The following is a 25,794-nucleotide window of genomic DNA, read 5'->3' as shown; positions in this document are numbered from 1 at the left end:
CACAAATCTTTTCACCTTGAAAACTTTCTCAGAATCCATTTGAGATCCAAGAATGTTGGCATGGATTCACAATGACTTTGATGTGATCAACCATACTTCTGGATAAAGAGGAGACTCTGAAACAGGCTTTCTAAATTCTTTATGAAAAAAGATAACAATAATACCTAGTTTGTTGTAATCCAGATTGTCAGTGCTATAAGTAAGCACTGTGTTTATGAAGGAAAAAGGGATTGGCTTTCCAGTGAATAATCCGGGAAGGTAGGAATATGTTCTTCCACAATCATATATGTTATTCATTGAAATGCAACAACATAGATTACAAATTGAATCTTTAAGTAAAAGTGACCCAAAGAGTTTCTGCTGATACTAATGTTTGTTTTTAAAGAAACTACAACTTGTGAAAAGGAAGACGTTGCAAAACATTAAAGAATAGCTATAATTTTAAAGGCATCTCAAAGCGAGTTAAAAAATACCATAGTGTTATACCATTTAATATTATTTGTTAAAATTTTTCCAGAAAGAAATTATAACAGACACAAATGTCATGAAATGAATGACAGTTATCATTTATAAATAAACATAACACTTATAGTCACCAAACCTGCATCAAAGCTAACAAAATCTTCCTTGAAACTTGTATTCATAGTTGCTAACTATCACCCAAGGTAGATTTGGGTTTGCTTGCTTCTCTCTCTCTTCTCTCTCTCTCTCCCTGCTCTCTAATCTATCCATCATTCATCCATTCATCCACCTGAGTCTTTGGTATAATATTTAATTGTTGTTTTCATGAATCCTGATGACCAGTCTCCCTAACATTTACCATGCTTTTCCAGCATTTGTTTGCTCATGAAACCCTGAATCAACCCTTGCTCTTTTCTTTGCTGTGTGTTATGGAGTGTCTGGTGTTGTATTTCCCAAGTCAGCTGACTTCCAGCTAAGTATGACACTTGGAAGGTATTTTTGGGAGACTTTTAGTCAAGGGTAGGAAAGGAATAAATGGATTCTATCCTTCTCTCTCTCTGACTTGGATTACATGGCAGTGGTTCTGTTTCCTCTTTGGATGCAACTCCTCCCAGAGAAACCCACTGTGCATTCTTCCTCCTCTCGTCTATCCTGTGTCTAGATCCCACTTCCTTCTCCCTATGAAAATATTTTCCCTTTATGTCTCCAGCCTGTAGGTTATAGTAGCTACACAATATCGCTGATCTCTGGGCTGTTCCTGTCTCCTAATTTTGGATTCTTATCTTTTCTGTCATTTGAATAACCAGTTCTCTACATTACTATATTCATATATTCTGATGATTTCTATTAAATGTTTAGACCCTGATTAACACAACAATCTAAACATTTACCTCTTCACTATAAAATGCTTTTTTATACAGTGTGAATAAAGTAATCAATGTTTGAGTTTATTCCTGGTTTTTTTTTTTTTTTTTGTATGGAATAAAGGGGCTTCTGGCTCAGCCAATTGGATTTCCACCACTTCCCTGCCCTCTAGCTTCCCTTGTGGCTCAGCTGGTAAAGAATCTGCCTGCAAAGCAGGAGACCTGGGTTTGATCCCTGGGTTGGGAAGATCCCCTGGAGAAGGGAAAGGCTACCCACTCTAGTATTCTGGCCTGGAGAATTCCATGGACTGCCTAGTCCATGGGGTCCCAAAGAGTTGGACATGACTGAGCAACTTTCAATTTCACTTACCTGCCCTCTATGGGATTTGTTTATTACCAGATAATTTCCTATGATGATAAAAATAGGACTAGTTATTGTGTGACTAAGGATGTTCTGAGATCATTTTTGAAGAAAGAAGTGTGTGTGTAGCTGGTGAATGTATGGAAATTGATGACAGAGGGAAAAAACAAGATGAGTTTTGAGAAATCTTACTCTGTGCTACATTTATGGGGTAAAATAAGCAGAAAGAGTTATTTTTAAAGTATTGTTTATGGCACTGTGTCTATTGGAATATATGTATCATAAGGGGGTTTCTAGAGGAAACAAGAGCTGTTGCTCAAAATGGAAATAATGATGGCACATTGCAAAAACCTTCCTCATTATCTTCCATCTATTTTGCCTTCCTCCTATTGGTTTCATTTATTTTCTCTTTCTTCATTTTGTTTTTCCCAGACATAAATTCTAAAACTGAAATTGTCATTGGTTCTGAAAATATATTTAACAATAACATTAGTATGTGATATGTATTTTCTGCTGATTATATGATAAACATGGTACACATGCCTCATCAGTATTACCTTATTGAAACCTGACCAGAATTCTGTGAGTTCAGCATCAGTATTATCTGAATTTCATAGCAGAAAATACCATGTTTTGAAGTCAAATTGAAACTGTGCATTCTCACTTTGGATATTAAGCTTTTAACTCTTATGCTAAACAGAAAATACAGGCTTAATGGAATGTTATGAAAATATAGTGCAATTTGGGAATGATAAATTTGCAAATGCTTGGTTAATAGCAAATAGAAGTAAGTAAATCCTTAACTCCCATGTTTAATTGTAGGAGCAAATTTCATTGGTGAAAAATATTTAGAGTTTTCCAGAGACAAACATTTAAAGAAAAAAAAATGAGGGATGTATAGAATTCACAGAATTAAAATGAGTTCAACAATTATAGTTGACTGTTTTTTGAGGTTTCTTTTCAGAAACAAAAGGTATATACTTATTTGACTTTTTTAAGGAGTATAAATAAAATCACAAAAATAATCTTATTGTATATTGCTTCCTTTGTATTCTACACATTGATCAAGGTTTACACATAAAACCTTAAACAATTAGTTATTTCTTTTATTCTGAATTTGTTTGCTCCTATGATTTCTTTCACATATCTTTTATTGATGAAAATAAAACTCATTAGAAAATCATTTATTGACTTGAAGAAGACAGCAAACTTACCTAAATTCTTGGTATACTTTGGGGATTATATTTCATGCTGAGCTATTGGCCTAAGAATTCAAAGTGATATTTTCATAATTGGGCAATTAAATATCTGATTATCTGAGATACAATTTGTGCTCTGTGGAAAAAATCTATGAATTCATTGTTGCAGTTAAAAATTAGAATCATATCTAGTTTTTATCTAAATGTCCACTTTCATGTCTGCCTCTGATCCTTTTATTCTGCTTAGAGTTCTTTTTTTTTGGTTAAGATACATACTCCTTTCCTGTTTTCACCTGTGTCCATCCCTCCTTTTCTGCCTAATTACAACCTCAGCCTTTATGAATAATCTGAAGCTCTTTTTTATAACTTAATTAAATGTGTACTCATTCTTCACTCTTGTGTCATAGTCATATATGTGTCATTCCCACTTAACTCTTATGCTAAACAGAAAATACAGGCTTCATTGAATGTTAATTGAATAATTAAACCAATAATAAAAAACTAGGACAGCATCAAAATGCAAAATAAAAATGAGCTGCTAAAGTTTTCATTCAGATATCTACCATATCAGGAATCTAGGGGTCATGAGTACCATAGTATCTAAACAGCTTTCAGTTTATTTTGTAATTCCTCTTCCAAAACCCTTGCTCAAGAATCACTCATTTGGAATCCAGTCCACCTTAAGAATATTTCTTCTCAGTTTTCCTTGGGACTTGTCTATCTCTCCTTTCATGAGTTGAATCGTGTCTGCCAATAAGATCTATTGAAGTCCTAATGTCCATATTTGTGCATGTGACCTTATTTGAAACTAATCTGTTTGGAGATGTAATCAAGTTAAGATGTGGCCATCAGGGAGGGTCCTAATCCAGTATGGCAAGTGTCCTTATTAGAACAGCCGTATTTGGGCACAGATATATACAGAGAGAAGAATGTCATGTGGAAACACACACAAAGAGAAAACAAGTTATACTTGTTTATACACAAGTTATACACAAGTTTATACACAAGTTATACACAAGATATGAAACAGCTGCAGCTAGCGGAAGTCAGAAGAGGCAAGGAAGAGGTAACTTTACAGGTTTCAGAGGAACCATAGCGAGCTGACACCTTGATACTGGACTTCTTGCCTGCAGAAATGCGATACAATATATTTCTGTTGCTTTAAGTCATCCAGTTTTTGGTACTTTGTTATGGCAGCCTTAAGAAACTAAACAATCCTTGACTTCAACCATGCAGTGTGCACAGTTTTTATTAATATACCCTCTATCTTGAACTTGATAATTATCTTAGTCAGTTTGAACTGCTATTAAGAAAAAATTGTCAGAGACTAGGTGGCTTAAACAACAAACATCTATTTCTCTTAGATCTCCTGCCTGGGAAGTTCCAGATAAAGGAGCTGGCTATCTTTTATCTCCTGAAGGCAGTCTTCCTGATTTTCAGATGACTATCTTGTATCTTCACATGGCAGAGAGCAGAGAGAAAGAGGGCAAGCTCTTCTGTTTCTTCTTAGAAAGTGAAGTTGCTTAGTCGTGTCCGACTCTTTGCGATCCTGTGGACTGTAGCCTACCAGGCTTATCCATCCATGGGATTCTCCAAGCAAGAATACTGGAGTGGGTTACCATTTCCTTCTCCAGGGGATCTTCCCAACCCAGGGATTGAACCCAGGTCTCCTGCATTGGAGGCAGACGCTTTAATCTGCCAGGGAAGCCCTTCTTCTTATGAGAGCACTAATTCCATTCATGGAGGCTTCCATTCTCAAGATCTAAATACATTGCAAATCCTCCACATCCTAATGTCATCACATTGAAAGTTAGAATTTCAATATATAAATTTCATGGGGATATAAACATAAAGTCAATAACACTATATATTTAGCTTATTCAATAGGCTTGTCTGTGCCAGTACAGGCACACTACTAATAGATCAGTAGTGCTTCTAACTCTAAAAACTGGCATAGTCATCATCATGAATATGGATATAAAAAGTTCATCCACTGAAGCTCATGAATTTCATTCTTAGATTGACCTTCATGTCCTCATTATCACTCTACTCTATTTTCATATCCAACTCTAAGAAAATTAGTTCTTTTGATTCCCCAGTTCCATAGATGATTAGAAACAGCAAATTGAGTAGGAAGGAAGGGATTCAAGAAATACTGTCAGAATGGGAATTATTACAGAGCCATGAAGTGGTAAGTTTAAAACTTGCCTTAGAATGCAAACTCTATCACTAATAACCTTCTAGAGATTGGGAATTTGCCTTAATGTTTCAAGACTTACTTTCCACATTTGTTTAATGGAAAATCATAACATCCATTATTACAACTAATGATGTAGCCTTTACCAAGTACCCAGCCCAGATGTAGAGTAGGAACTACTGTCAATGTTTTTCCTTTTTTTTTAAATTTCATAGATATCTAGCATCACCAATTGTAAGGGAAAAAGCCAGTTCTTACATTTTTGCTTAGTGTTGTCATTACTAAGCATGGGGATGACTTTGATCTTCGATAAAATGATTAAATGATGATCAATATTAGCAAGAATTTAGAAGGAAAAACACCAATACAATATACTAACGCATATATATGGAATTTAGAAAGATGGTAACAATAACCCTGTCTACGAGACAGCAAAAGAGACACTGATGTATAGAACAGTCTTATAGACTCTGTGAGAGAGGGAGAGGGTGGGAAGATTTGGGAGAATGGCATTGAAACATGTAAAATATCATGTATGAAACGAGATGCCAGTCCAGGTTCGATGCACGATACTGGATGCTTGGGGCTAGAGCACTGGGATGACCCAGAGGGATGGTATGGGGAGGGAGGAGGGAAGAGGGTTCAAGATGGGGAACACATGTATACCTGTGGTGGATTCATTTTGATATTTGGCAAAACTAATACAATTATGTAAAGTTTAAAAATAAAATAAAATTAAAAAAAAAAAGAAAACAAAAATAAATAAATAAATAAAATCATATTCTCTGGTTAAAAAAAAAAAAAAGAATTTATGCAATCCATGTTGGAAGTTATATTAGATTTCTATTGTAGCTGTACCAAAGTATCACAAACTAAGTAGCTTAGAAGAACACACATTTATTACTTGACTATTTGGTTAATCAGAGGTCTGACACAGATATTTCCAGACCAAGATCAAAATGTCAGCAGTTTTGTGTTCCTTTCTGGAGAATCTAGGGTACAATTTGTTTCCTTGTCTTCTCCAGTTTCTACCGGCATCCTACATTCCTTGGCTTGTGGTGTCCATCTTACGTCTTCAATACCTGCAACACTGTAACCCTTGACCTTTCTTGTATAGTCACATTTTTTCCTTTGACTATATCCAGAAATTAGTTCTCTCTTAAGAACCCATGTGATTACATTAGTTCCTCCTTGATAATACAGGGTAATCTCCTTGTTTCAATGTCTTTAACTTTAATTGCATCCTGAAAGTCCCTTCTGCTTTATGGAAGGTGACAAATTCACAGAACCATGAATTAGGATGCAGACTTTGGAGCTGCTGGGGTAGGGTGGGAGTATTATTCTGCCTACGACAGAACTGGGCTTTCCTGGTGGCTCAGTCAGTATAAAATCTACCTGCAATGCAGGAGACCTGGGTTTGATCCCTGGCTCAAGAAGATCCTCTGGAGAAGGAGAAGGCAACCTAGTCCAGTATTTGTGCCTAGAGAATTCCATGGACAGAGGAGCCTGGTGGGCTACAGTCTATGGAGTCTCAAAGAGTTGGACATGACTGACCGAGTAGCACACACCACAGAACCTTTTTTTTACACCTTACATGAGTTTCTTCATTTATCTTGAATATTAATTATATGGAATAATTAATTTCCAGAAATTCTTAATAAGATTGAATACTTTTTTGACATTTAGTCTACTCATAACAATTAGCATAATCTCTGATACTCATTTATATTAATAAGAGTACACTGGACCCATCACATACCTAATTATTCATGTTAGTGAAGCCTTCTTAAATACTATACTCATGAAATAAATGTTAATTGCCTCTATTTGAACTATTTTCAGTTTGGGGTATCTATTCTGTATGATGTTTTCCAGAGTTGGTAAGTTTATTTGGTCCTTGCACCAATTTTAAATCCTTGTTCATTAAATTGCTTCCCAGGTGGTGTAGTGGAAACGGATTTGCCCTACAGTGCAGGAGACTCAAGAGATGCAGGTTCAATCCCTAGGTCAGGACAATCCCCTGAAGTAGGAAATGGCAACATACTCCAGTATTCTTGTCTGAATAATCCCATGGACCAAGGAACCTTGTGGGCTACAGTCCATTGGGTCACAAAGAGTCAGACAAGACTAAGCATGCATACACTGCATACTCATTAAAAGTAAATTTGTGAAATGTATTACTATAAATATCATAGCCTCAAAAAGGAGAGTAAAAATAAGAAAAAGCTTTCTGAATCAATATATTTTTTCAACGTTATTGTTACTGATTTAAAAAAAAATGGGAATAGCATTGTTTAATCCTAGAGTTCTAAATAGATTAACCAAAAAGTAAATCCACTATGAATTTTCTACAGTGCCTATAAATGTCATGTATTTGAACTGTAAGTGATTCACAAATATAAACAGAAGAACTAGTATCTAGATGTAGCTATGCAGTCTTTGTGAATCAAAGATCATGACTCTTAAGAGTTAGACATAAAGAAACTGAGTTCTAGAATTATTCATTTACTTCAAAGTAGTCATAAAGCTAGATGATAAACAAAATTTAATTCCACTTTAAACTCACTAAAAACTTAGAAGAAGAAATATACTGATACTGGTCTGATTACAATGTATATGTATAAATTCACTTATAATTTACACAACAAATATTTATTTGATGGCAGACATTGTACTAATTGCTACAAATAGAGAATAAGCAAGATCATCTAATGTCCTTTAGATTCTGCAACTGAACTAATGCAAATTCATCATAGAAATGTATTTTCTTCCCTTTTTGAAACTTTTCTACTATTTTGAGTTTCACTGATAAACCCTTTTCCCTGATCAACCTTGCCCTCCTTAAATGACAATAATTCACCTAATTTAAGGGTTAACTTTAGCAATTATTATCACAAATATCCTTGGTATAATGCTACTGAAATAGAAAAATCTAGAAAATTAAATAAGCTTAAAAAGTTTAATGAAACATTCAGAAGTGTATGATTTCCAGCAAGATGGGAGGTAGTTGGGATAAAGTGGCCTATAAGTATGTTCAAAAAGACCCTCTCTAATTAGAGTCAATACTAATTAAATTTAGAACTTAGCAATGTGTTTATTAAAACATGCAATACATTTACTGTTGTGAAATGAGAATTATGAGTAAAGAAAATAAATCTGCAAGATTTAACTTAAGTTTTCAAATCTTCTAGATTTCTTTGAGAATCAATGTCTCACTAAAATGAAAGATAAGAAAGCCATATGTTCTTTTATAAGTCTTGACTTTGTCAAACTGGGGCAACCCTTTCTCTGTCACCACCACTGCCATCAAAGATATAATTGTGAACAACTCGTTTTGTAAAAGTAAAGAGAGTTGAGATTCAAATATTTTATTTCTAAATCAAATCAGCTATTCCTTGCTGACTCATTTTGTGAATTAAAAACAAATCACTCACTGATAATTTGTATTTACATGCCGCTTTTCTTCTGTCAAGCTAAAAAAATTTAATTTCTTTATACTTCAATTTTTTTCCCAAAAGGTTAAAGAAAAAAGAATTATAATACCAACTGTTCCCCCACAGCATTATTAATAAAAGCCTTTAAACCACCTTGATCATTTATGATAAATATGCCAAGTATGAAATGTTATTATTAGCTATACATTGACTACTAGTTGCCCATCATTAAAGAATAACTTTAAAACTTTGAAATTGTCACTGCTGTTTTGAACAGAAACAGCATTTGGTTAGAAAGAAGGCATGCATTTTGAAACTTCAAAACTGAAATGTTGGAGAGTCACTGCATTTAGTTGGTACATAAATGCAAGAAGAGAAAATGTGCATTCCACTTACCACTACTCAATAATTCCTCCTCACTGCCTATTCTATTTTTTAATGCATTAAAATTACTCTTTGGGTAAAGTGTCCATTTAAATGATTGCTATGTTTTAAACAATTTTTGAAATGTGATGCGATGCCCATTCCTCATGCTACTCTGGTGTTCTGGGATAATTCTGATGGCTTAAGTGCCCTCAGTGGCAGGAAAAGAGACCACTGCTAATCATAGGAGACCGCAAAGCCTAAATTAAATGCTTTTTTTGTTGTTTTTCCTTTTCTTCAATTAAAATGTTTTTTCTATAACCAGATGTAAAGATATGAAGAATTTTCATTCAAGAAAAGTACACAGAGATACCCATGAAGTTGTCTTTTTACGTCTACTTGTGAGTGAGTGATAGTCACTCAGTTGTGTCTGACTCTTTGCAACCCCTTAGACTGTATGTAGCCTTCCAGGTTCCTCTGTCCATGGAATTCTCCAGGCAAGAATACTGGAGTGGTTTGCCATTATGTCTATGAATAAATCATAAGCTGGTTATGCTGCTGCTGCTGCTAAGTCGCGTCTGTCGTGTCCGACTCTGTGGGACCCCATAGATGGCAGCCCAACAGACTCCTCTGTCCCTGGGATTCTCCAAGCAAGAATACTGGAGTGGGTTGCCATTTCCTTCTCCAATGCATGAAAGTGAAAAGTGAAAGTGAAGTCGCTCAGTCGTGTCCGACTCTTAGCGACCCCAGGAACTGTATGTCCATGGGATTCTCCAGGCAAGAGTACTGGAGTGGGTTGCCATTGCCTTCTCTGAAGTTGGTTATAACATATCTTAAAATGCAACATGGCTTATAGAAGAATCAAATTGCATTTGTCATTTGCATTTTTTCTTTGAGTTTTTAAAAAAAATTTGTTAGATAATCTAAGGAATACTAATAAAGAAATAACACCTTTAATACATTAAGATTAAAATGGCTACTCTCTTTTTAGGGAGATAAGTTAAGCCAGAACGCTAACCAATGTTTCAGACTATGATTTTAGATCTAATTTTGAAAAGCAAAAAAGAAAAAAAAAAATGCAAGTAGCTATTATATTACTGAGGGAGATGGTATCTAAACAATATGTTGGTCTCATAACTATACTATTGAGCTCATTAACTTGTAAGTATTGAGGGTCTATTTCTTCTAATAGCCGTCATTATTAGAAGTATACTTGCTAAAGCAAAGCATAGTGGCCTGATAGTGACATGTGAATGGTTTTCAGGTTTTTGAGCCACACAGATCTTAGTAAGATAATTAAGACACACTCCACTTCTTTCAGTTAGTGTTGTTTTTTAAATTCAATCTCAGTCTCTAAACTTTATTTCCTTCTCTCCCCTAACTAAATATTAAAGTGGAGGTCCTGGCTATTTGGAATGGAGGAAAGACAGGATCCTTGGGCTATAAAACTATCTTTACTCCCTCTTCTGATAACTAGCTCTTCCATTTATTGTGATAATGAGAAGGAAGGGTAGAAAAGACAAACATTTCTTTACTAAATAAGTTCATGGGACAGACCTCTCTCCTTGTTAATCACTATTTCTCTTGCTAATAATGCCTGGTACTCAGTGTCTTTTCTGGCAGAAGTATCCAAATGGTACTCTTTGATGGTACTTGCAAGAGATGTTCAGAGAGATTCAATAGACACCCTCCCATTTTAAGTTTTCCTAATTTTTTACACTCAGTACTACTAAGCCAAATTCCCACCTTTTCCCACAATTTCCCAGTCAGTGTTCATGGCCAGTCATCTTCCCCATGGTCTTTTACTTCTGAGTTTCCTTCCTGAAGAGGGACATTCTGTTATGTGAGATATGGACCAACTGGCTCCAGCCCAAAGAAGTACCTCAGTGTACACTCATTCAACCTATTCAGATCAATAATAGGAGCACAGGCAGTTCCACTCGACCACCCTGTCAGCCCCAGGCTGTGTCCCCACTTACCTAAGATTCTGCACATTGTACAGAGAGGTAGCAGTAGGACAGATGACTACACAAACAATTTAGAAGCCAAGTATCAGGCTTAAATTCTTGGAGGTACAAATAATCTTTGCAAGTAATTTCCTGAAAGATTCTTCTCTGTTGCCTTTGAGAGATCAAAGGAATCCCAGATTCCCTCCTCTTTCCAGGGATGCTCTACGACCTAAGCAACTTTCACATGATTCTTTCCACTTTCTTTTTGAATAAAAGGAAGCCACTGTAATTAGCAGTGTTGATTCTATTGAATGGTTAATAAGAGCATGATCTTCTCATAGCAAGTCTTAAGACCATGCTATTCTTACAACTCAAAATTGATTCCACAAATATTTATTGAGCACCAGTACCATGGAAGGTGAACTTCTCTGGTGGCTCAGATGGTAAAGTGTCTGCCTACAATGCGGGAGACCTGTGTTCAATCTCTGGGTTGGGAAGATCTGGAGAAGGAAATGGCAACTCACTCCAGTATTCTTGCCTGGAAAATCCCATGGACAGAGGAATCTGGTAGGCTATAGTCCATGGGATCTCAGAGAGTCAGACACGGCTGAGCGACTTCACTTCACTTCACTGTGGAAGGAATTGTTCTAGGTATTAGTAAAATAGCATAAAGTATTTTTTTTTAATATTTTTCCCTATGGATCAAACATTCCTATGACAACAACTAAAGCAGACAAAGATAAAGGACTTCGGAATGGTGGGTTTGGAAAGCTTTAATGGTGGTGTTTTAGTTTAAAATAAACAGTAAAAGCAATGCTAGAAAGGAATTATTTGAATAGAGGCACAGGAAGCAAGTGAAAGATCAAGCCTTGGAATATAGGGTGGAGAAGCAGGAAGGAAGGGTTCCAGACAGATGAAAAAATAGGTACAGGGGCCCTGAGACATGAACATGGCAACTTGTCCAAGAAACCTAACATAATATGCAATTATTTCCTGCATTCATTTTCAGCTCTTTCCTCTACTCAAAATGCAGGTGCTTGATACTTAGAATCACTCTGCTCTACTGAATTAAGACTATGCAAGGTTTAAGCTGTCATGACCATGGCAAAACTATCTGAGCAGAACCCCACTGTCAATATCAAACCACATTCTCTAACACATTGCGAATTCCTTTTATATAGAAACTTAGGCTTAAAAGTATATATATTGGCAATGAGTGCCGATAAATGCCTACTAAGTGAGTGAATGAAAACTATCAGGCCTAGAGAATGTGTTTTATGAATATGAACAATGTGACCATTTTTTAGAATCAAGTCTCCACAATTGAATTTTCTATGAATTTCCTATCTATCATTGTCTACCTATGAGCCTCTTAAAGGATGGAACCCACATATACCCAGTAATTTGTCATAGCAAGTATGCTAAAATTGATGTCTTTTGCAAAGAGCTTACTAATTTTCAGTCACTATGGAAAATTATATGTAGAAATTTGTAAAATTTTATCCTATAATTTGTATGTAGAAATTTATCCTAATTTTAGTTTGATTCTAATAGCTTCTAAAGACAGAAAAATGAGGTTTTGAAAATTGCTGTAGGTCATAATATTATTGGAAAGGAGTAGAGTGTTTAAACAGGGTATTGTATTACATCATATAACAATTAATCACGTGCTTAAGTTCAGAAAGAGAGTAAAGGAAAATAATTTGATGTTCCAAAAAAAGTGGGACCTTGCACCATAATATTTTTGTGTGTTCTGTTGTTCTAATTTTTTTGATCTCTCCTTGGTTAACTAAGTCTTAGTATGTGTACATGTGTGCGTGCTCAGTTATGTCTGATTCTTTGTGATTCCATGGACTGTAGCCTGCCAGACTCCTCTGTACATGAAATTTTCCAGACAAGAGTACTGGAATGGGTTGCCTTTTCCTGTTCCATGGGTTCTTCCCAACTCAGAGATCAAACCCATGTCTCTTGCATCACCTGCACTGGCATTTGAATTCTTTACCACCCTGCTACATGGGAAACCCTAAGTTTTGGGAAGGAGAAGGTAACAGAACTTGTCTTTAACCTGGACTTTCCACTAACTAGTTCTGTGACGTTAAGCTACCTCTCTGAGGCTCAGTCAGATTTGTTATCTGTAAAACAGCAATAAAAACACCAATAGTATAAGTGAGTGTGTGGATAAAGGAGTAAATGCAAAGACTTTAGCAAGAACACATTAAAAACTGCATCAAAAAAGCAGATAACACTATTCTTGGTTAGCAAAAACAAATCTAGAATTCAAAATCAGACGTGTCTAATTCTAAAGCCTAGACATTAAACCACTGCATACAATGCCACCTACATTATTTTCCAGGAAGTTCACAGTGATTTCCTGCAGTCATACACATATGTCTATTTTTGCACTGCTCCCACTCTTTATTTTCTTGTGTCTTTTATAGAAAAGCAAGAGATAACAACTGCAAATAGGTGTTCCATTAAGAGACCAAGACTGTTTACTTCTGGGTCATGAAAGCACTCCCTCTTTTTGTTTTTAATATCTTGTGAAGAAAACATTCAATAATCCATCCCCTTGGGCAGTTTCAATTTATTCAATTCTTAAGGGACATTTTAAGCTGAAAACTTCACTAGGGTGCATTTCCCTTGAAAGAAACTGGTAAAGAGCAAGGTGTAGATTTCACCATCCATACTTGCTAAGACACCTGCAGAAAAATAATTCTCACCATCCTTGGCTAAAGGATATAGTTTCTATGAATATAACATCTGACAATGGTTTATGCTGGCATCTATTTACAATGGAGAGTTAAGTTCTGGAGAATGGTTTATGCTGGCATCTATTTACAATGGAGAGTTAAGTTCTGGAGACACAATCAGTATTTACAGGTTTTGGCAAAGAGCATTGAAATAGTGCAAATGACAACCTACATTACTTACCCATTTTATAGAGGACTAGTCATACTTCAAAACTTACAACTATGAATTGAAAAAAAATGAGATATCTAAATTCCTTAGCATGTTTTTTAACACCAATGTAAAATTTCAGAAAAATGGCTTGATAATTATTTTAACAACATAATTACAAAATCTTAGGAAAAATGTTATTTCCCTTCAAATGTCTTTCACAATTTATAAACTGGTACAGATTAATAGAAATTTAGAACTGTTGTAGCCTAAAGGTGTGAATTTCAAATAGTTTTAAAAGTAGAAACTTTTTTTTTCATATTAAACCTAGCTGTGCTGTGTGTGCTCAGTCATTCGGTCATGTCTGATTCTGTTTGATCCTGTGGACTGTAGGTAGCTTGCCAGACTCATCTATCCATGGATTTTTCCAGGTTTCCAGGCTTCCAGGCAAGAATACTGGAGTGAGTTGCCATTTCCTACTCCAGGGGATCTTCTTGACCCAGGGATCAAACCTGCATCTCTTGCCTCCAGATTCTTTACCAGTGTGCCACCTAAGAATCCCTAAAACTTAACTAGACATTTAATATTAAAAATTAGATTAAATGCATGCTTTATCAGCATGAGTTTATTGTATAAGTTAAGGTTAAACTATGTACATATGAAAAGTCAATCCATTTTGATAAATATATGTTAACATTGGCTGTTATGGGAGAAAATTGTAGTTTTATATCAGTTTCACTATCCAATTGATTTCTTCTTTTTTTTTTTCTTCTGATTACATACAAGTGAAAAATAGGAATTCACACAGACAAATCAAAGTATGTGCAAGTAATTATCATAGGACTTCTGGTACTCTCAAGGGACCATAGATTTTAAAAAATGGAGATGTTTGGAATAGAAGTTGGAGATTCTTGTATTCAATGTTCAGTAACTCTTCTCACTCATGGTCAATAAAAGCAGAGACTACTCAAAGATGCCAAATTAGCACAAAAATTATATTTTGATGCTATCAATTGAAAAAGGGTGAAGAAAAATTTTTGTTAATTTCAACTAAGAATTATGTGGTAGAGAGCACAGATTCCTGAGAATTGATTGCAGTCAATGTAGCAGGCTCTGCAGACTAGCAAGCCTTCCTGCGCTTCACATGGAGCTTATCAGTGTAAGGTTAGAAGACCGGGCTTGCACACACCTAATTTCATAAAGAAGGTCAAATAAAGAATGTCACTCTTTATTCTCCATTATAAATATTTATAGTTGTGTCATATGAACAGAGATATCAGAAGAAGCCTAATTTCTGAAGTCAGCACAAACTTAGTTGCATAAACTTTTATATTTGGTACATATCAGAGTTGACTAGAGGCTTTTCTGAACTTTTCACTTTTACATTTTTAATGTTACTAAGGTAATATTAATTTAAAAAATATATTATTTATTTAATACAGTGTTTAAAGTTACTGGGCCTTCCTTGTGACTCAGGTGGTAAAGAATCCACCTGCAATGTGGGAGACCTGGGTTTGATTCCTGGGTTGGGAAGATCCCCTGGAGAAGGGAAAACTCCATTTATGACTAAATATTGGCTATTTATTTGTGTTGTACAATACATTATTGTAGCCTATCTTACACCCAATACTTTGTACCTCACACTTTCTCCACCCCCTCTAATACACCTCACCTGAACTGGTAACCACTAATTTGTCCTCTGTATCTTTGAGTCTGCTTCCTTTTTGTTATATTCACTAGTTTATGTATGTTTTAGATTCTACTTATAAGTGATATCATACAGTATTTGTCTGACATATCACTTAGCATAATGCCCTCTACTTTCACCTATATTGCTGCAAATGGCAGAATTTCATTCTTTATTGCAGCTGAGTGGTATTCCATTGTATGTCTATGTGTATATGAGTGTGTGTGTACACATATCTCACATCTGATGAACACTTAGGTTGCTTCCACATCTTGGCAATTGTGAATAATACTGCTATGAACATTGAGGTGTAGGTATCTTAAAAAAATTTTTTTTTTCTTTGCTCTAGTCCATTGATATGATCTTCTAGGTGAAGCAACAAAAAGAGAGAAGAGAGAGATCGTATTCAAAGATATTTTGACAAGAACTGATTCCCTTACATTTATTTCAGCTTAAAAAAGTTATCCCATATTGCTTTATTCCAGTGGTTCTCACCTAGCTTGGTTTTTTGACCCTCAGTAGAACATTTGGCAACGTCTGGAGACAATTTTTGTTGTCTGGAAGGCAGCTGCACTACTGGTCCCAGTAAATAAATTCCTGGGGTACCACTAAATATTGTAAAACACAGTACATGCACCCCCAACAAGAAAGAATAATGCAGCACAAAATGTCCAGGAGTCCGAAGGTTAAGAAACACAGAATTAGGCCACTAATGTTAAATTTAATTCTCATATATCACTATGGTTCTCTACTGAGAACTCTATGGAAAAAAATCTTATTTCCCTTCATCCTCACATTATGTAAATAGGAGTTCAGAATAATCCTAAAAACTATATAATATTTGATACTTAAATATTTTAAAATGACAGAGATTACACATACCACAGATGTTTCAAAGTTTCTAGGAGTGTTCAGAGTAATTTCCATGTAACCACAGAATCTAATGATAATGCTGTGGTTTGACAGAACAATAACACATAATCATTGTCTTTACATAATATTTGCCATTTTGCATGACTACTGTCATAGACTTTCCAGCCACTCTACTCTGAAGCAAGGTTGTGAACTTCCATATACTCTGATACCTTATCTATACAAAAATTTTGACATAAATGTATTGTATCAGTAACATAAATTTATTCTGATTGTTCCCAACTTCAAAAATTATGTAGAGTATTTCACAACAGTCTTCTTTGACATGGGGTTTTTAGGTAATTTCTTGCAAGATGTGTTTCTGCCCTGAATTATATGTCTAAAAATAATCTCCATTTTATGGTTTACAGGTCCCTTGATTTTTTTTTAAAGGAAAAATAAGCCACTGCAAACATCCCATAAGTGTAGTTTTGTAGGATGAAGGTTTGTATCATCCATAATTATGAAGCTTCATAAATGCATATGCCATGTTTCTCTTAATAGTAATTCATACAAGAGGCTTTTTAGCCATCACCGAGGTATGGAATACAAGAAGTTGAAATTTGAAAGTTAATGGCTTGCCCTTTTCTAACAGCACACTACATTTTCACACTATAACTAACACTTTGCTTTATTCAACAACTGAACTGTTGACAAGGTCATTTGAGCTAGTCAGAACAGTAAAATATACCAGTACATCAAAAGCAAGTGAATATGAAAGGAAAATAATAAAATTAAAGAAAACAATGAGGAAAGAACTCTGGGGTTTCCAAAATGCTGTGTCAAACTCCCCAGTGGAGTTTTCCTATATCCATTATATTGTATACTAAATACAGTGTAAGTTTTCCTATCAAACAGTATATTTTAAGCTAGCTTAAATTGATACTTAAGACCAAAATCATTTTAAAGGAAATTCTAAAGTCTATGCTCATTATTTTAATCTTGTATTTACTAATTTATGTCATTAAAATATTATCAATGAAGCTATTGATTTGTATGAAAACAATAAGGAAGTATTTTTCATAAACTTTAAAGATACTTCTAGCAATTTTTCCAGAGCTGATCTCAGAAATGGGGCAGTGTTCTAGGTGGATTAGTAAATGTGCATTAGCTAATAACTTCTGTTTTAAAACCAAGCAGTCATTTCACTCACCTCAATGCAGATTCTGTGTTCCAAGCCAAGGACCATTTGTAATCTAGAATCACTGTTCACAATCTGTCTAGCACATTAGAAAATAAATCAAAAAAATAAAAATAAATAAATCCTTGTCATATAGGTATATGCTTTGGTTTATGCATTTGGGTCTTCTGTCTTGACTGTGTGGAATCACCATACCAAAACTATCATTGTTAAGAATCTATATAATTGGACATTTTAAAAATGTTTTAGCACAAATAGAATATTTTAATGTAGTATGATGATTCAAGAAGAATAAGGGATCTTTGAAGTTAATGATATGAAGAAGGTAAGGAATATCCATATATGATGATAATTTATAAAGAGCTTAATATATTTAGTTCTCGTTTTATAAATCATTCTATAAAAATTACTTGGAAAATGTAAACTAAATATATGGCTTTGAGTGTTTCAAAATCTTGTGTATTGTATTCTATTTTCAGTTATAGAATGTAGATTTAAAAGACACCACAAGGTTGATAATATAAGGAGCAGGGAAGATTTTATGAAAATTAATTCCTTTCAGTGCATATTTAGAATTTCTAATCTTTAGGGCCCCTCTTATTCTTTCTGCACGACCCTAATTTTTCTTATCCAGAGCAAGGGTTCTGTATACTTTAGAAATGACTGCATTTGTAAATGCATTTTATTTTGCACAATTAATATTTTTTATTAATTTTCCTTTAATTTTGAGATGACATAGTACAATGATTAAAATACTGAGCATATATCGATTTATTTCCACTGTGTCACTGCACTGGGAGTTTCTTCATCAGTAGCATTACACTATTAATAGTATCTGACACATGATTTGTTGGCAAACAAGATATTGTTGAAAGCTGTACTTTGCTTCCACAGAAAAGGTTAAACAAACAATAGTTATTACTGTCTTGATTTGAAATTGTTAGTAAAAAAATTATTAGTGAATTAATGGTATTAAATAAGAGCTCAAAAAGTAAATACAACAAATTAAGTGAATAAATAGTACACTAATGATAATAAATAAGAATTATAATAAATCTGGGAAAATGGCAAATCCATTATTTTATGGGTTTCTCAATGTGAAGGAGAGAGTCTCTCCCCACCACTGCCCACTAACACAAAGTAATCCATAATCATACCACCAAAAACTACATTAAAACTTCAGAGGTCACAAAGAAGGAAGCTGATTTTTTTCTGAAAGAATATGAATACATCCAACATTATTTAGAAAGAAATGAAGTCTTATATAACCTCTAAGGGCTCAATAAAAAATAAAGAAAACATATAGAATTATATATAATTATTAGCAATGGCTACAAATTAACAAGAAATGTTTCTCTAACATATCAATCAATGTATCATGAAGTAAAATTACAATGTTAGAGAGAAGCTCTAGAGCCAATGATTATGAGACCAGACCTTAACTACACTTATTAAGCAATGTTTTTGTTTCTTTTTTTAATGAGTAGATTGATACCAGATGATGGCATAGTCTTTATTTTTTGCCATGGAAAGTCTACATCCTATGCTATACTTTAGTCTCTATATTTTGGATATAGTTAATCACAAGGATTCTTTTAGTTATCTTCTAATCAATACATATTCATTGAGGTTTTAGTCTGTACCATCTACTATGCTAAAAAGCACCACATAAAATGGTAAAGGAGATAGAGAAGTTCTGCAATATAAATAAAAAAACAAATGTTGTTCTAGTGACTATAATACTTCTTCAGTATTAAAAAGTTAACAAATAAAGATTCTTTAAAGCTCAAAGATAAGGGGAGCAAGGAGATTGAAGAGCATGCTATACATAAAAAAAGTTGCATGGGGAAAGTCTGGAGTCAAGAGTGAATGCAGCTCCATGAAAGACCTGAAATAATCACAATGTATCTGCATATAGATATCCAGTAAAGTTTTAGTGAGGTAAGAGAGTTTGATAACAGACCACAGAAAAAGATTAATTGTGAATCCAAAACCCAGTACTTGGATGCAATCTCAAAAACAACAGAATGATCTCTGTTCATTTCCAAGGCAAACCATTCAAAATCAGAGTAATTCAAGTCTATGCCCTGACCAGTAATGCCGAAGTTGAATTGTTCTATGAAAACCTACAAGACCTTACAGAACTAACACCCAAAAAAGATGTCCTTTTCATTACAGAGGACAAGTAGGAATTCAAGAAACACCTGGAGTAACAGGCAAATTTGGCCTTGGAGTACAGAATGAAGCAGGGCAAAGGTTAATAGAGTTTTGCCCAAGAAATGCACTGGTCATAGCAAACACCCTCTTCCAACAACACAAGAGAAGACTCTACACATGGACATCACCAGATGGTCAACACTGAAATCAGACTGATTATATTCTCTGCAGCAAAAAATGGAGAAGCACCATACAGTCAGCAAAAACAAGACTGGGAGCTGACTGTGGCTCAGATTGCCACATTCAGACTGAAATTGAAGAAAGTAGGGAAAACCACTAAACCATTAAGGTATGACCTAATCAAACCCCTTAAGATTATACATGGAAGTGAGAAATAGATTTAAGGGACTAGATCTGATAGAAAGACAGGCCAGTGAACTATGGATGGAGGTTCCTGACATTGCACAAGAGACAGGATCAAGACCATTCCCAAGATACAGAAATACAAAAAAGTTAAATGACTGTCTGAGGAGACCTTACAAATAGCTATGAAAAGAAGAGAAGTGAAAGGCAAAGGAGAAAAGGAAAAGTATGCCCATTTGAATGCAGAGTTCCAAAGAATAACAAAGAGAGATAAGAAAGCCTTCGTCAGTGATCAGTTCAAAGAAATAGAGGAAAGCTATAGAATGGGAAAGACTAGAAATCTCTTCAAGAAAATTAGAGATACCAAGGGAATATTTCATACAAAGATGGGCTCAATAAAGGACAGAAACGGTATGGAACTAACAGAAACAGAAGATATTAAGAAGAGGTGGCAAGAATACACAGAAGATCTATACAAAAAAGATCTTCACAACACAGATAATCAGGATGGTGTGATCACTCACCTAGAGCCAGAGTTCCTGGAATGTGAAGTCAAGTGGGCCTTAGGAAGCATCACTACGAATAGAATTCCAGTTAAGCTATTTCAAATCCGAAAAGATAGTGTTGTAAAAGTGCTGCACTCAGTATGCCAACTAATTTGGGAAACTCAGCAGTGGTTACAGGACTGGAAAAGGTCAGTTTTCATTCCAATCCCAGAGGAAGGCAATGCCAATGAATGCTCAGACTACCACACAATTGCACTCATCTCACAGGCTAGTAAAGTAATGCTCAAAATTCTCCAAGCCAGGCCTCAAAAATACATGAACTGTGAACTTCCAGATATTCAAATTGGATTTAGAAAAGGCAGAGGAACCAGAGATCAAATTGCCAACATCCTCTGGATCATAGAAAAAGCAGGAGAGTTCCAGAAAAACATCTATTTCTGCTTTATTGACTATGCCAAAGCCTTTGACTGTGGATCTCAATAAACTGTGGAAAATTCTTAAAGAAATGGGAATACCAGACCACCTGACCTGCCTCCTGAGAAACCTGTATGCAGGTCAAGAAGCAACAGTTAGAACTGGACATGGAACAACAGACTGATTCCAAATAGGAAAAGGAGTACGACAAGGCAGTATATTGTCACCCTGCTTATTTAACTAATATGTAGAGTACATTATGAGAAACGCTGGGCTGGAGGAAGCATAAGTTGGAATCAAAATTGCCAGGAGACATATAAATAACCTCAGATATGCAGATCAGTTCAGTTCAGTTCAGTCACTCAGTCATGTCCGACTCTTTGCAACCCCATGAACCACAGCACGCCAGGCCTCCCTGTCCATCACCAACTCCCGGAGTCCACCTAAACCCATGTCCATTGAGTCGGTGATGCCATCCAACCATCACATCTTCTGTACTCCTCTTCATGCCTTCAATCTTTCCCAGCATCAGGGTCTTTCCAAATGTGTCAGCTCTTCGCGTCAGGTAGCCAAAGTATTGCAGTTTCAGCTTCAACATCAGTCCTACCAATGAACACCCAGGACTGATGTCCTTTAGGATGGACTGGTTGGATCTCCTTGCAGTTCAAGGGACTCTCAAGGGTCTTCTCCAATATCACAGTTCAAAAGCATCAATTCTTCGGTGCTCAGCTTTCTTGACAGTCCAACTCTCACATCTATACATGACCACTGGAAAAACCATAACCTTGACTAGACGGACCTTTGTTGGCAAAGCAACGTCTCTGCTTTTCAATGTACTGTCTAGGCTGGTCATAACTTTCCTTCCAAGGAGTAAGTGTCTTTTAACTTCATGGCTGTAATCCCATCTGCTGGATGTGAGAGTTGGACTGTGAAGAAGGCTGAGCACCGAAGAATTGATGCTTTTGAACTGTGGTGTTGGAGAAGACTCTTGAGAGTTCCTTGGACTGCAAGGAGATCCAACCAGTCCATTCTGAAGATCAGCCCTGGGATTTCTTTGGAAGGAATGATGATAAGGCTGAAACTCCAGTACTTTGAGCACCTCATGTGAAGAGTTGACTCATTGGAAAAGACTCTGATGCTAGGAGGGACTGGGGGCTGGAGGAGAAGGGGACGACAGAGGATGAGATGGCTGGATGGCATCACTGACTCAATGGACGTGAGTCTGAGTGAACTCTGGGAGCTGGTGATGGACAGGGAGGCCTGGTGTGCTGCAATTCATGGGTTTGCAAAGAGTCGGACATGACTGAGCGACTGATCTGATCTGAATCCCATCTGCAGTGATTTTGGAGCCCCAAAAAATGAAGTTAGCCACTGTTTCCACTGTTTTCTTGTCTATTTCCCATGAAGTGATGGGACCGGATGTCATGATCTTAGTTTTCTGAATGTTGAGCTTTAAGCCAACTTTTTCACTCTCCTCTTTCACTTTCATTAAGAGGCTTTTTAGTTCTTAAGAGTGAAGAAGTTGGCTTAAAGTTCAACATTCAGAAAACTAAGATCATGGCATCTGGTCCCATCACTTTGTGGCAAATAGATGGGGGAACAGTGGAAATAGTGCCTGACTTTATTTTGGGAGGGGGTCTCCAAAATCACTGCAGATGGTGACTGCAACCATAAAATTAAAAGACGCTTACCTCTTGGAAGGATATTTATGACCTACCTAGACAGAATATTAAAAAGCAGAGACATTACTTTGCCAACACAGGTCCGTCTAGTCAAGGCTGTGGTTTTTTCAGTAGTCATGTATAGATGTGAGAGTTGAACTACTAAAAAAGCTGAGTGCTGAAGAATTGATGCTTTTGAACTGTGGTGTTGGAGAAGACTCTTGAGAGTCCCTTGGACTGCATGGAGGAAATTAGTCCTTAATATTCATTGGTAGGACTGATGTTGAAGCTGAAACTTCAATACTTTGTCCATCTGATGTGAAGAATGGACTCATTTGAAAAGACCCTGATGCTGGGAAAGATTGAAGGCAGGAGGAAAAGGGGATGACAGAGGATGAGATGGGTGGATAGTATCACCAACTCAATGGACATGAGTTTGAGTAAACTCTGGGAGTTGGTGATGGACAGGGATGCCTGGCTTGCTGCAGTCCATGGGGTCAAAAAGAGTTGGCTACGACTGAGTGACTGAACTGAACAGAACTGATGAACAACGTATAAAAGCCCAGGATTAGGAGATCTTTAATGATAGTGATTAGTTTGAAGAGAATGAACTTGACATCATTCAAATACCAAAAATAGTAGAGTATATCACTTAAAGGGAGGTTTGAAGAAGAATGAGACTAGACTGGTAGGTAAGTGCCTAAAGGATTTGTGTTCAAATTTATGTAGTTGATATAAAATCTTAGAGGCAATGGGAAGACAGTGAAGTGCTTTCAGAAGATTGGAGATACACACTAAAATTTTATTTTAGAAAAGATTGCCTAGTTGCTGTGTGGAGAGTGGAGTGCAGGGGAGCAAATGCTGAGGCAGAAGATCTGGAAAAGTTTTCTGGAGCAAGACAGCCAAGTAGGCTTAGTCTGGTGTATGGTGGTGGCTAAGTAGAAATGTGAGAAATTTAAAAGGTAAATGAGACCTACACTAGAATTTGGAGACTGATAAAAGACTATACAAGAGAGAAAGGAAAAAAAAAAACCTTAACATTCAGTATTTGTACAATAACTTAGGCATTTCTCTCTCCTTGCTTCTCTTTAAATAAAACATGTATATCTAAATAAAATATGTTTACTCATATAAATATATTCAACAATTTACACCTGTAATTTGAATTTCTAGGGATGGAAAAAAGTACTTAACTTTTAAAACATGATATATCATACTATACTTACAATATTAAGACTCTAATTACCTGGAGAACTCACTCCAGCATTCTTGCCTGGAGAATCCCATGGACAGGGATGCCTGGTGGGCTACATTCCATGGGTCACAAAGAGTTGGACACGACTGAAGTGACTTAGCATGCATGCACAAGACCCTAATCACATTTAAAAAAAAGAAATAAAGAGAAATAGTCATTGTTAAGGAGAAGCATGTGCTGGAGATGTGATATTTGTAGATAAATTTGCTGGAGTAAAAATTGCTGAAGAGTCAAATATAATTATAATGGTAGGTTTTTATTACAATAAATATCAAAGTATAGTCTTAGCATATGAAACTTCAGAATCTTATACACTACTTTCAAAATTAAGTCACATTCATTAACTTTGTATTATGGCAAATATACATAAGAACATTTGCCATTTCAACCACTTTTAAGCATGCATTTCAGTGGCATTACTTAAGATGTTATATAATCATCTTGTGTACATGCTTAGTCAGTCAGTCATGTCTGACTCTTTGTGACCCCATGGACTGTAACCTGCCAGGCTGCTCTGTCCATAGGATTTTCCAGGCAAGGATACTGGAATGGGTTGCCATTTCCTTCTCCAGAGGATGGGTGCTTCCGTGGTAGCTCAGTTGGTAAAGAATCTGTCTGCAGTGCAAGAGACTTGGATTGGATCCCTAGGTGGGGAAGATCCTCTGGAGAAGGAAATGGCAACCCATTCCTGTATCCTTGCCTGGAAAATCCCATGGACAGAGAAGCCTGGCAGGCTGCAGTCCATGGGTCACAAAAGAGTCGGGCACAACTGAGCAACTAACACTGGGTCACTGGTCTCCAGAGGATCTTCCCAACTCAAGGATAGAACCCATGTCTCCTGTGTCTCCTGCATTACAGGTGGATTTATTTTTTAAATAATATGTGTTTTTTTTTGTTTTAGCTAGTTGTACTAGGTATATTTTATTGATATTATTTATAAACAGTAAATTTAATATTCTGCTGCTGCTGCTAAGTCGCTTCAGTCATGTCCGACTCTGTGCGACCCCAGAGATGACAGCCCACCAGGCTCCTCTGTCCCTGGGATTCTCCAGGCAAGAACACTGGAGTGGGTTGCCATTTCCTTCTCCAATGCATGAAAGTTAAAAGCAAAAGTGAAGTCGCTCAGTCGTGTCCAACTCTTAGCGACCCCATGGACTGCAGCCCACCAGGCTCCTCTGTCCATGGGATTTTTGACTCAAGAGTACTGGAGTGGAGTGCCATTGCCTTCTCCATTTAATATTCTAATACAGTATAAATTTTGGCATCAAGTTACTCTGCTGCCTGTTTTTCTCCCCCGTTTCTTTTATCTATTTAATATAGGGTAATGCAGTATTCCAGTAGTTCCGTAACTGTCTCACCTCAAATGGCCAGCTCATCTGAATCACTCCAAGCCTCTTTGGAAGATATTAAAAAAATAAATAAATAAAGTGTCAATCTGGACTTGTATCAAAGTGTAACTTCAAATGCAGCAGGGTTTATTACTTTTAACCACCCTTCCTGGGGTAAATTATGCTTCTTTTCTTTATTTCTGGTGGGTTCAGAGGACCAGTTGTCTTTGTTAATTGTACAAGGTATTTTGGAAAAAATATTTCTCATAAGAACTTTAGAAATATTATATGTCCTTTTTGTTAGCAAGAGTATAAAATTTGTCTTTCTGATAAATAGTGGCTCATTGACCTCAAAACTGCAAGCACTAACTAACTATAACTAAGTTTTCCTAGAGAGACTGAAAAATTATATATATATATATATATATATATTTTTTTTTTTTTTTTGCAACAAGTTAGGTCAGAAAAATGGATTTGGGACCCACTAGTTTTTTGTATAATATAATGTTTGTTATTCAGCTTTACTTGGATAAATTGATACATTGATATTTTTAACATAGAAAAGTGGCTTTTGTAATTTTATTAATTTACTAAATTAACACAGAATAAGTTAAGCTATAATTCTTAAATAAATGTAGTAAATG

Source organism: Bos indicus x Bos taurus, chromosome 6 (genome assembly GCF_003369695.1).
Source record: "Bos indicus x Bos taurus breed Angus x Brahman F1 hybrid chromosome 6, Bos_hybrid_MaternalHap_v2.0, whole genome shotgun sequence".
NCBI classification, from domain to species: Eukaryota; Metazoa; Chordata; class Mammalia; order Artiodactyla; family Bovidae; genus Bos; species Bos indicus x Bos taurus.
This window is presented reverse-complemented; position numbering follows the sequence as displayed.